At 43.2% G+C, this 11029-nt stretch overlaps 2 pseudogenes; both read left to right on the top strand.

Annotated features, from left to right (window-relative positions):
* Positions 1-4311: 4311 nt before the first annotated feature.
* On the top strand, positions 4312-6012 carry LOC100605771 (annotated as a pseudogene).
* Positions 6013-7191: 1179 nt separating this feature from the next.
* On the top strand, positions 7192-9204 carry LOC100592759 (annotated as a pseudogene).
* The last annotated feature ends 1825 nt before the right edge of the window (positions 9205-11029 follow it).

Here is an 11029-nt window from a genome sequence, read left to right as displayed (position 1 = left end):
TTGTGATCCACATGCCTCGGCCTCCCAAAGTGCTGGGATTACAGGTGTGAGCCACTGCGCTCGGCCTTTTTTTTTTATTTTTTTATTTTTTTTCTTGAGACGGAGTCTCGCTCTGTGGCCCAGGCTGGAGTGCAGTGGTGCAATTTCGCTCACTGAAAGCTCCGCCTCCCGGGTTCACGCCATTCTCCCGCCTCAGCCTCCCAAATAGCTGGGACTACAGGTGCCCACCACCATGCCCAGCTAATTTTTTGTATTTTTTTAGTAGAGGCAACTTTTCACCTTGTTAGCCAGGAGTGTCCATGTATAATTCTTATAATTCTTTCCATCTTTTATGCATCTGTAATGCATTTGTTTCCTTGTTCCTAATCTTGTTATACGCTTGCTCTTTTTCCAGTATTTTGTCTTATTTAACCTTCCTACATTTTTTCCTTATTCCATTAATTCTCACTTGTAACTTTATCATCCCCTCTTCCTACCTTGTATGTATGTTGTTTGTTTGGTTTATGAGGGGCTGGAGGCAGGTACGTGTTTTGCTGTCCTCTTCTTTATGAATAATAAAGATATTTACTGTTATAAATTTTTTTCCAAGTAAAGTTTTGAGTATATGCTATGCCTTAAAGATTTGGGTATAAAGTATACTCTGTTATTCCTCTCCAAAGAACCTTTTGCTTCTCTTATATTTTCTCTTTGATCAAAGGTTTACCTAGGAGACTGTTTCTTAGTTTCCAAGTAGTTATTTTCTGGTCATATGTTTAGTATTGGTTTCTAATTTAATTGGATTGTGGTGAAGAAATGTGATCTACAAAATCTCTACTTTTATATTTGTTATAGTTTTACTTTATTTTGGCCAAGTAGGTTAATAGTCTATTTTTCTAGTTATTGGGGTTTGGAAAATTACACATATCCAAAGAAATGCTCCCTGAAATCCTCATGGTGATGTGGCCAGGCAACCTGCCCTGCCCCCTAAACATTAAATCACAGTAACTATTGCCCCTGTTTCATTGTCCCATTGCAAAATGCATTCTAACTTACAAATCTGGAAACATTATACCGCTAAGTAGAAAACAAGGCAATTAATTATTTTTAATAGTCAGATGATTATTTTTAATAGCCTGATGATTGTATCACCTGGGAATTTAATCAAAACAAACCAAAGGCATGCAATACTCCTGAATTATGCCCAGCAATAACTTGGTTTAAGTTTTCATTTTCCAACCTGGCATCTCAATTCCTACTCAGTATTAATAGCTCAGGCAAACCTGCTGCCCACCCATAAATCCAAAAGAAAACTATCTGTCTCATACATCAGGAAGGCCTCAGCATGATTCACTGAACCCTTGAGGTGAAAGAGATCAGAACTAATTCTTTTTTTTCTCAGCTCACTGCAACCTCTGCCTCTCGGGTTCAAGTGATTCTCCTGCCTCAGCCTCCCGAGAAGCTGGGATTACAGGTGTCTGCCACCATGCCTGGCTAATTTTTTGTAATTTTAGTAGAGACGGGGTTTCACCATGTTGGCCAGGCTGGTCTCAACCCGACCTCAACTGATCCACCCACCTCGGCCTCCCAAAGTGCTGGGATTACAGGCATGGGCCACCGTGCTTGGCCAGAACTATTTCAAATACAAGTAATCCTGAAATATTTAGTCCCACTGAGGCTTGACGATTCTGTACTCAGATCAGCACTGGTGATACAGGACTCATACAATGAACACACTTGAGAGCGGAAATCTTGTTTAAAATCACCAAGGAAATTCCAAACTTCCACAAAAGAATTAGCGGATATTTTAGCAAAGGTACGCTTGGAGGCAGGATGTTATTTCTTCTGAAACTTCATAATGATAAAGTGGAAGCTTCCGCAGCTCTCTGGGATTTTGAGAAAAAAAAACATATTATATTACTGAATATCTATTGTGTGCCAGGCATGGTACTTGGTACTAAGCATTCTACATACATTATTTCTTTTAATCTTTACAAAAGTAGTCATTATTTTTTTTTAAAAAAAAAAAAAAGCTTATCTACTTATGAACTGCTGATAAGTATCACATTTTTAAATGGTTAGTGACTGATACAACAGGAAAGCCTCATTGAGGCATAGTATTAGCTATAAAGTTGTCCCACAAAATGGGACATTCACTATTTAACCATTTAGGGTTAAATTGAGACTCCAGTATTTTTGCCTCTACGTCAGGAAGAATTACCTTAAAATTTCTAGGATTTCAGTTTGTATTTCAGCAAACATTTGTTTCAAACACAAACTGTTATACCCACCCATTTATTTTTTTTTTTCTTTAAAGAGACAGGAATCTCATTATGTTGCCTAGTTTGGTCTCAAACTCCTGGCCTCAAGTGATCCTCCTGCCTTGACCTCCCAAAAGTGCTGGGATTGCAGGTGTGAGCCACCATGTCCAGCCCATTTACTCTGAGGTAATTGTTCCATAATGAATTAAATATTCAAGCTCTTCTAATCAAATGAGCTCATGAAATGTAATCCCACACCTGACTTTTATTTATACTATTGACCTAAGCACCACAGAGGCAATTCTAACTACTAACCTAAATGATTTTTTAATTGGCACAAAGTTCAAATATACAACCTACCTTTCATTTTAGATTCATCTTCTTTTCCTCCATCTTCACTTTGCATCTCAGTTTCAGCCACACTAAACATTTCTAAGTACTCTAAATTTCACACTCACAGATGGTTCTCCATTTACCAAGGCCATTCTTCCCTGCCTTTTCCACCTGACCAATAGCTCTTCATCCCACACACACACACAGAAAAAAATGTCACTCAAGGTGTATCTTTTCTGGAATCTCCCTCCTACTCACCTTTCCCCACCATATAGTTAGACACCCTCTTCTAGGCTTCCTCTCTTCTGTAATGCTCTTACTTTCATTGCTCTATTCAACAAACACTTCTAAAGCTCCTATTATCTACAGGTTATTTATTAGGTACTGGGAATACAAAGATAAATAAAACATAAGACTTCAAGTGGTGTCAAAAAAGACAATTAGGCCTGTCAGCTGGTCAGAGTAGCACCAAGTTTCAGGAAGGCACTCAGCATTTTGAGCCCAGCCCTGTAAGACCTGGAGAATTTAGTGGGTAGAAATGTGGGAAGACAATGGAGAGAAGGAGGAAGAAGAGCCTTTTGGGCAAACGGAATTACATGAGCAAAGTCAGAGAGATGGATAAGCGGTAAGCTTTGTTGATGGCAGAGAACAAGTTTCTCCATCCCAGGCATTTAATTCAAAAAAAAAAAAACTTTAAAACCAGGAGGCTGAGGCAGGAGAATTGCTTGAGGCCAGGAGCTCAAGACCAGCTTGGGCAACATAGTGAGACCCCAGGTCTTAAAAATATTTTTTAAAAACTTTAAAACGACTTACTTATAAACTTTTTCAAGCTATAATAAAAGCAAAAGATAATCATGGAAAGTAAACCCTAGTTTTATTCCTAATTGTTTGTTAATTTCTGGTGCTTTCTTAAACCAAAAGAGGCTCATTAATGGTATGTTAGTAACACATAAATTTCTAATTTTATCAAAAGACAAAAGAAGTATTTTATACTCCTCTGATAAGCACTGTGAATAAAGATAAGTAGTTCAGTCATAACTAGTTCACCCTCACCTCCCCATGCAAGGGTGAGAACAAATCAAAACAAATAAGAGAAACTTTGGTGCAAGGCTCCCAGACCATTCTATCAGGATGAGGGGGTCCTTGCCCAGTATCTGTCTTCCTAATGCATACACAGGCTGAAGCTCTCATTTTCAGTGGTTATGTTGAAAATAACCAATCCAAAATCCTCTTTTGATGGAAGTAATCCACGAACTGACCAACAGAGACAAAACTTTTGAGAGTGAACGATGTTACTACACAGGGTTAATCCTTAAAAATATTTTCCAATCTTGTCAACCTGCGATTTTTACACATAATTCTACAGGACCTTGGACGATATATATGTTGCAGCATATACCTGAGGCTATCAAAATTGGAGAGAGATAAAAAAGCAGAAATCAGATGCCATCATGCCCAAAAGAATGCTGTAAACTTGGATGGCCATCTGACCAGTTCATGATTATATCAGTTCAACAGTTCAAATGGCTTATGGTGTTCCTTTGATATTACATCAGTTTATGTCTCTTACCAGAAAGTGTGACGGCAATAAATAACCCCAAGTGAGCAGGATGAGGCATTGTGATCCACAGCATGCCCTGAATTAGACTATATTTTATATTGCATTAAGAAAATGGAGGCAGCAGCAGCAGCAGCAGCGGTTTTGCAGGTGTTTAGGTGCGGTCCGGGGTCTCACGGCAGCATGGCGGACTCTCTGAGCAACTGCGGCACCAGCTACGTGCCTGAGGATGGGCTCATCCCGTAGCAGCTCTTCACCAGCACTGACGGCCTCACCTACAACGACGTCCGGATTCTCCCAGGATTCATAGACTTCATAGCTGATGAAGTGGACCTGACCTCAGTCCTGACTGACCCGGAAGATCACGCTGAAGATGCTGCTGACGCTGATCTCCTCCCCCATGGACACTGTGACAGAGGCGAACATGGCCATTGCGATGGCTCTGATGGGAGGTATTGGTTTCATTCACCACAACTACACCCCAGAGTTCCAGGCCAAGAGGTGCAGAAGGTCAAGAAGTTTGAAGAGGGGGGCTTCATCATGGACCCCATGGTGCTGAGCCCCTCGCACACTGTGGGTGATGTAATGGAGCCGAAGATGCGGCATGGCTTCTCTGGCATCCCGATGACTGAGACGGGCATCATGCGCAGCAAGCTGGTGGGCATCGTCACCTCCTCGGACATCAACTTTCTTGCTGAGAAGGATCACAACACCCTCCTCAGTGAGGTGATGAAGCCAAGGATAGAGCTGGTGGTGGCTCTAGCAGGCGTGACATTGAAAGAGGCAAATGAGATCCTGCAGTGTAGCAAGAAAGGGAAGCTGCCTATCATCAACGATCTGGATGAGCTGGTGGCCATCATCGCCCGCACCGATCTGAAGAGGAACCGAGACTACCCTCTGGCCTCCAAGGATTCCCACGAGCAGCTGCTGTGGGGGGCAGCTGTGGGCACTCCTGCGGATGGCAAATACCTCCTGGACCTGCTCACCCAGGCGGGCGTCAACGTCATAATCTTGGACTTATCCCAAGGGAACTCAGTGTATCAGATCGCCATAGTGCATTACATCAAACAGAAGTACCCCAACCTCCAGGTGACTGGGGGGAACGTGGTGACAGCAGCCCAGGGCAAGAACCTGATTGATGCTGGTGTGGACGAGCTGTGCGTGGGGATGAGCTGTGGCTCCATCTGCATCACCCAAGAAGTGATGGCCTGCGGTTGGCCCCAGGGCACTGCTGTGTACAAGGTGGCCGAGTATGCTCAGCGCTTTGGTGTGCCCATTATATCCGGATGGTGACATCCAGACCGTGGGGCACATGGTCAAGGCCCTGGAACTTGGAGCCTCCACAGTGATGATGGGTTCCCTGCTGGCTGCCACCACGGAGGCCCCCTGTGAGTACTTCTCAGACGGGGTGCAGCTTAAGAAGTATCGGGGCATGGGCTCACTGGATGCCATGGAGAAGAGCAGCAGCAGCCGGAAACGATACTTCAGTGAGGGGGATAAGGTGAAGATAGCGCAGGGTGCCTCGTGTTCCATCCAGGACAAAGGTTACACTCAGAAGTTCATGCCCTACCACATAGTGGGCATCCAGCACGGCTGCCAGGATATCGGGGCCACAGCCTGTCTGTCCTTTGGTCCATGATGTACTCAGGAGAGCTCAAGTTTGAGAAGCAGACCGTGTCAGCCCAGACTGAGGGTGGTGTCCATGGCCTGCACTTTTACGAGAAGCGGCTATTACTGAGGACAGTGGTGGAGGCCGAGGTAGTGGATGGGGCGCACCCCAGTGTCCCCCTTCAGGCACAGCCTCCCTCCGTAACTGAGTGGTCCACAGATTTGCACTACGGGTTCCCCAGCTCCTTTCCAGGGAGAGAGGAGGGAAGGTCTTGAGGGGTCTGCAGCCCCTCCCTGGACATCCTCTGCTGAGTCAGGACTGCTCCCTGGGCCAGGTTGCCCTGGGAGCTCCCCAACACCATCCCCCCAGGCTCTCAGGCCCTGCACCTGCCTCAGGTCTTTTTTGCTGCAGCCTGCTCCAGCCCAGCCCCCACCCCAGGGGCAGGCGGCCCCTCCTGGCTTCTCCTGTAGGGCACCTCCCTGCCCCCAGCCCCTCAGGAAATGGTGCTCTCCTGGCCCTGCCTCTGGTCCTTCCTGGGCTCCTGCACCCTCAGCCATGTGGAACTTCTGAGTTCCAGACCTAGACCTAGGGGAGGTCTCTGACCCCTTCCCCAGCCCTGGGCTACCCTTGGGTCCTGCTCCTCAGGATACTCCCCGGTCCCTGGCCCTGGGGAGGACTCAGCTGCCCTGGTCATGGCCCCCTGCCCATCATTCCTGACTCACCACCGTCCACAGGTGTACCATTCCTGCCCTCTCCCCAGCTGCAGTTGAAGGCTTTAACTCTGCACACTTTGGGATCACAGTTGTGTCATTGTGTATTAAATAATCAGAATAAATCAAGCAGGTCTCAAAAAAAAAAAAAAAAAAAGAAACAGAATCACAGGTCAACATTATTACCTCTCTCCAGCAAGGATTGAATAAAAGGCAGTGAGCAAATATACTTAGTTTAGAATAAGTAAATCTTTAAGTGGATTAATTACTCCTTGCTCATTATGAATTATTTTGTTATAGAGGAAGGATAGTTCTAATCTCTGAAAATTAATCAAAATTATATTAGTTCATTCTCACACTGCTAATAAAGACATACCCAAGACTGGGTAGTTTATAAAGGAAAGAGGTTTAATGGACTCACAGTTCCACATAGCTGGGGAGGCCTCACAATCATGGCAGAAGGCAAAGGAGAAGCAAAGGCATGTCTTACATAGTGGCAGGCAAGAGCGCTTGGGCAGGGGAACTCCCATTTATAAAATCATCTGATCTCATGAGACTTACTCACTACCATGAGAACACTATGGGGGATACCACCCCATGACTGAGTTATCTCCACCTGGCCCTGCCCTTGAGACGTGGGATTATTACAATTCAAGATGAGATTTGGGTGGGGGATACAGCCAAACCATATCAAAAATCTATGTTGACTGCGTGGCACCGTGGTCTAGACACTACTTGGACAGCATGTCTCACCTGCCAATGAAACTCCTGTGCAAGAAGATCGAGAAGTGGAACCTCAAATTGTAGTAGCGGAACCTAAAGTTGCAGGGGGCCTCATATCTGACCCTATCAGAAACTCAAAATGGAAATGTGTCTGAAGAAACAATGGGAGGTGGAAAGGTTAAAAAATCAAAACGTTCTATGAATGTGGGCTTATCAGAAGCTCCAAATGGAGACATGTCTCAAGAAGCAGTGGAAAATATAAAAGTTAAAAAATCTCCCCAGAAATCCACCATATTGACCAATGGAGAAGCAGCAATGCAGTCTCCCAATTCAGAATCAAAAAAGAAAAAGAAGAAGAAAAAGAGAAAAATGCTGAACAATGCTGGGCCTGATACAAAAAAAGCAAAAACTAAAAACAAAGGGGAATCTGAAGAAGAAAGTGCAGAGACTCCTAAAGAAACAGAAAATAATGTGGAGAAGCCAGATAATGATGAAGATGACAGTGAGGTGACCAGCCTGCCCCTGGGACTGACAGGAGCTTTTGAGGATACTTCATTTGTTTCTCTACATAATCTTGTCAATGAAAACACTCTGAAGGCAATAAAGGAAATGGGTTTTACAAACATGACTGAAATTCAGCATAAAAGTATCAGACCACTTCTGGAAGGCAGGGACTTCTAGTAGCTGCAAAAGCAGGCAGTGGTAAAACCCTGGCTTTTCTCATTCCTGCAGCTGAACTCATTGTTAAGTGAAAGTTCATGCCCAGGAATGGAGTGGGAGTCCTTATTCTCTCACCTACTAGAGAACTAGCCATGCAAACTTTTGGTGTTCTTATGGAGCTAAAGACATGCCACGTGCATACCTACGGGTTGATAATGGGTGGCAGTAACAGATCTGCTGAAGCACAGAAACTTGCTAATGGGATCAACATCATTGTGGCCACACCAGGCCGTCTGCTGGACCATATGCAGAATACCCCCAGGGCTTATGTATAAAAACCTGCAGTGTCTGGTTATTGATCAAGCTGATCATATCTTGGATGTTGGGTTTGCAGAGGAATTAAAGCAAGTTATTAAACTTTTGCCAACACGTAGACAGACTATGCTCTTTCCTGCCACCCAAACTCAAAAAGTTGAAGGCCTGGCAAGGATTTATCTGAAAAAGGAGGCATTGTATGTTGGTGCTGACGATGATAAAGCTAATGCAACAGTGGATGGTCTTGAGCAGGGATATGTTGTTTGTCCTTCCAAAAAGAGATTCCTTCTGCTCTTTACATTTCTTAAGAAGAATCAAAAGAAGAAGCTTATGGTCTTCTTTTCATCTTGCATGTCCGTGAAATACCACTATGAGTTGCTGAACTACATTGATTTGCCTGACGTGGCCATTCATGGAAAGCAAAAGCAAATTAAGTGTACAACCACATTCTTCCAGTTCTGCAACCCAGATTCAGGAACACTATTGTGTACGGATGTGGCAGCAAGAGGACTGGACATTCCTGAAGTTGACTGGATTGTTCAGTATGACCCTCCAGATGACCCTAAGGAATACATTCATTGTGTAGGTAGAACAGCCAGAGGCCTAAATGGGAGAGGGCATGCCCTGCTCATTTTGTGCCCAGAATAATTGGGTTTTCTTTGCTACTTGAAACAATCCAAGGTTCCATTAAGTTTATTAGATTTTTCCTGGTCTAAAATTTCTGACATTCAGTCCCAGCTTGAGAAATTGATTGAAGAGAACTACTTTCTTCATAAGTCAGCTCAGGAACCATATAAGCCGTATATACAAGCCTATGATTCCCATTCTCTGAAACAGATCTTTAATGTTAATAACTTAAATTTGCCTCAAGTTGCTCTGTCATTTGGTTTCAAGGTGCCTCCCTTTGTTGATCTGAACATCAACTGCAATGAAGGCAAGCAGAAAAAGCGAGGGGGTAGTGGTGGATTTGGCTACCAAAAAACCAAGAAAATTGAGAAGTCCAAAATCTTTAAACACATTAGCAAGAAATCATCCGACAGCAGGCAGTTCTCTCACTGAAGACACGCCTTTCTTTCATGTTGAATAACTTTATCCTAAAATGAATTTTTTCCCCTTGATTTAACAGGATTTTTGTAGCCTTTAGAATGTGGACTTATCTAACAAGAGTATAAATTGACTGGGGTTCAAAGCACTGAGCACTGTTACTTCTATCAAGCCTCTTTTTCATTTTGGTGATATAAAACAGGCTTTAATTTTCTTGGGTGCCCAAGGGCAGAGCAAGGAATATCTGGTCTTTCTTGTGATTATATAATATTTTAATTTTAAATATCCCTCCCTCATACATACAAATGTATGTTACTGTTTTAATATAATTCTTTTTGTACCTTTAAAAAATCTATGTTAATACAACAATATTACCTCATCTGAATACTTTCACAAATGTCATTTCATTTAATACTTACAACAACCCTTCAGTTGAGGTTTTATCATTCCCATTTTACAGATGGGGAAACAGCACTGAAAGATGAACTTTCATAAGGTCACACAGTTACTGGCACAATGTACACTAGGACCCAATGACCAAGTCAAGTGAGTTTCAGCTAGAGCAAGCTTGTACAGCCTGCAGCCCTGTGACCCAAGATGGTTTCGAATGCAGCCTAACATAAATTTGTAAACTTTCTTAAAACATTATACAATTTTTTTGCAATTTTTTTAGCTCATCGACTGTCATTAATGTTAGTGTATTTTATGTGTGGCCCAAGAAAATTCTTCTTCTTCCAATGTGGCCCAGGGAAGCCAAAAGATTGGACACCCCTGAACTAGAGCACCCTTGCTTCCCAAAGAAAAGTATAGGTAAAATCAAGCTCCCCTTTTTTTCTCATGTCAGGATCTTTTTTGGAAAGAGGACAAAAACAAGTTAATGCAAAACTTTTAGTTCTATTTTTAAATATCTACTTAGGGCAAAAGGCCAGGTGTTCTGCCAAAACAAATTAGATAATATTCTTATACTGGCAGACTCTCAATATTGACCAAGAAGAAAAATATCCAACATAATATATATTGAGAAAAGAGTCCAACAACTCTGAGAACACTGAATTCTCAGCCTTGGCCTTCTGCAAGAAGGAAGAGGCAAGTTTCCTGTATGAGAGAACAGTCAAGGAGTATGACTCAAGGACTATTTCAGTACAAGATCTTATTTCAACCCTGTTGTCCATCTGTTTGCTGCAAATGTAAAGTTGTCTGGTTCCAAGTCAGAAAAGAGGATGAAATCATCTACTAAAGCCACATAAACAGGAGCCCCACAAAGGTACGTTGTGATTACACTACATAGCCATGCAATGAGAAGCCAGTGCACACCTTCCCATTATCTGGCTGGATTTCTGTGCAGTCATGGTGCCTTATCCCAGGGAGGCAAGTTCAGGCACCCAGCTAAACAAATGACGAATGCTGTAAAATTTATTATCTATTTACTGAAGGCTAATGGAGAGGAAAGATAGGCACAGCGCAGTGGCTCACACCTGTAATCCCAGCACTTTGGGAGGCCAAGCTGGGAGAATCACTTGAGCCCAGAAGTTCAAGACCAACCTGGCCAATATAGGGAGACCTCATTTCTACAAATAATCAAAATGTTAGCTGGGTGTGGTGGCATGCATCTGTTGTTCCAGCTACTTGGGAGGTTGAAGCCAGAGGATCGCTTGAGCCCGAGAGGTTGAGGCTGCAGTGAGCCATGATCACACCACTGCACTCCAGCCTGGGTGACAGAGTGAGACCCTGTCTCCAAACAAACCAACAAAAAAGTAAAATAAAAAAATAATGGGGGGGAAAGAGCAACTCAAAGAATTGCATGCAAAAAATAGTTAATATTTTAAATGCAGATATTGAC

The sequence above is a fragment of the Nomascus leucogenys genome, chromosome 8, assembly GCF_006542625.1.
Source record: "Nomascus leucogenys isolate Asia chromosome 8, Asia_NLE_v1, whole genome shotgun sequence".
Taxonomy (NCBI): domain Eukaryota; kingdom Metazoa; phylum Chordata; class Mammalia; order Primates; family Hylobatidae; genus Nomascus; species Nomascus leucogenys.
Note: the sequence above shows the minus strand (reverse complement) of the source record. Positions and strands in the feature narration are given on the sequence as shown.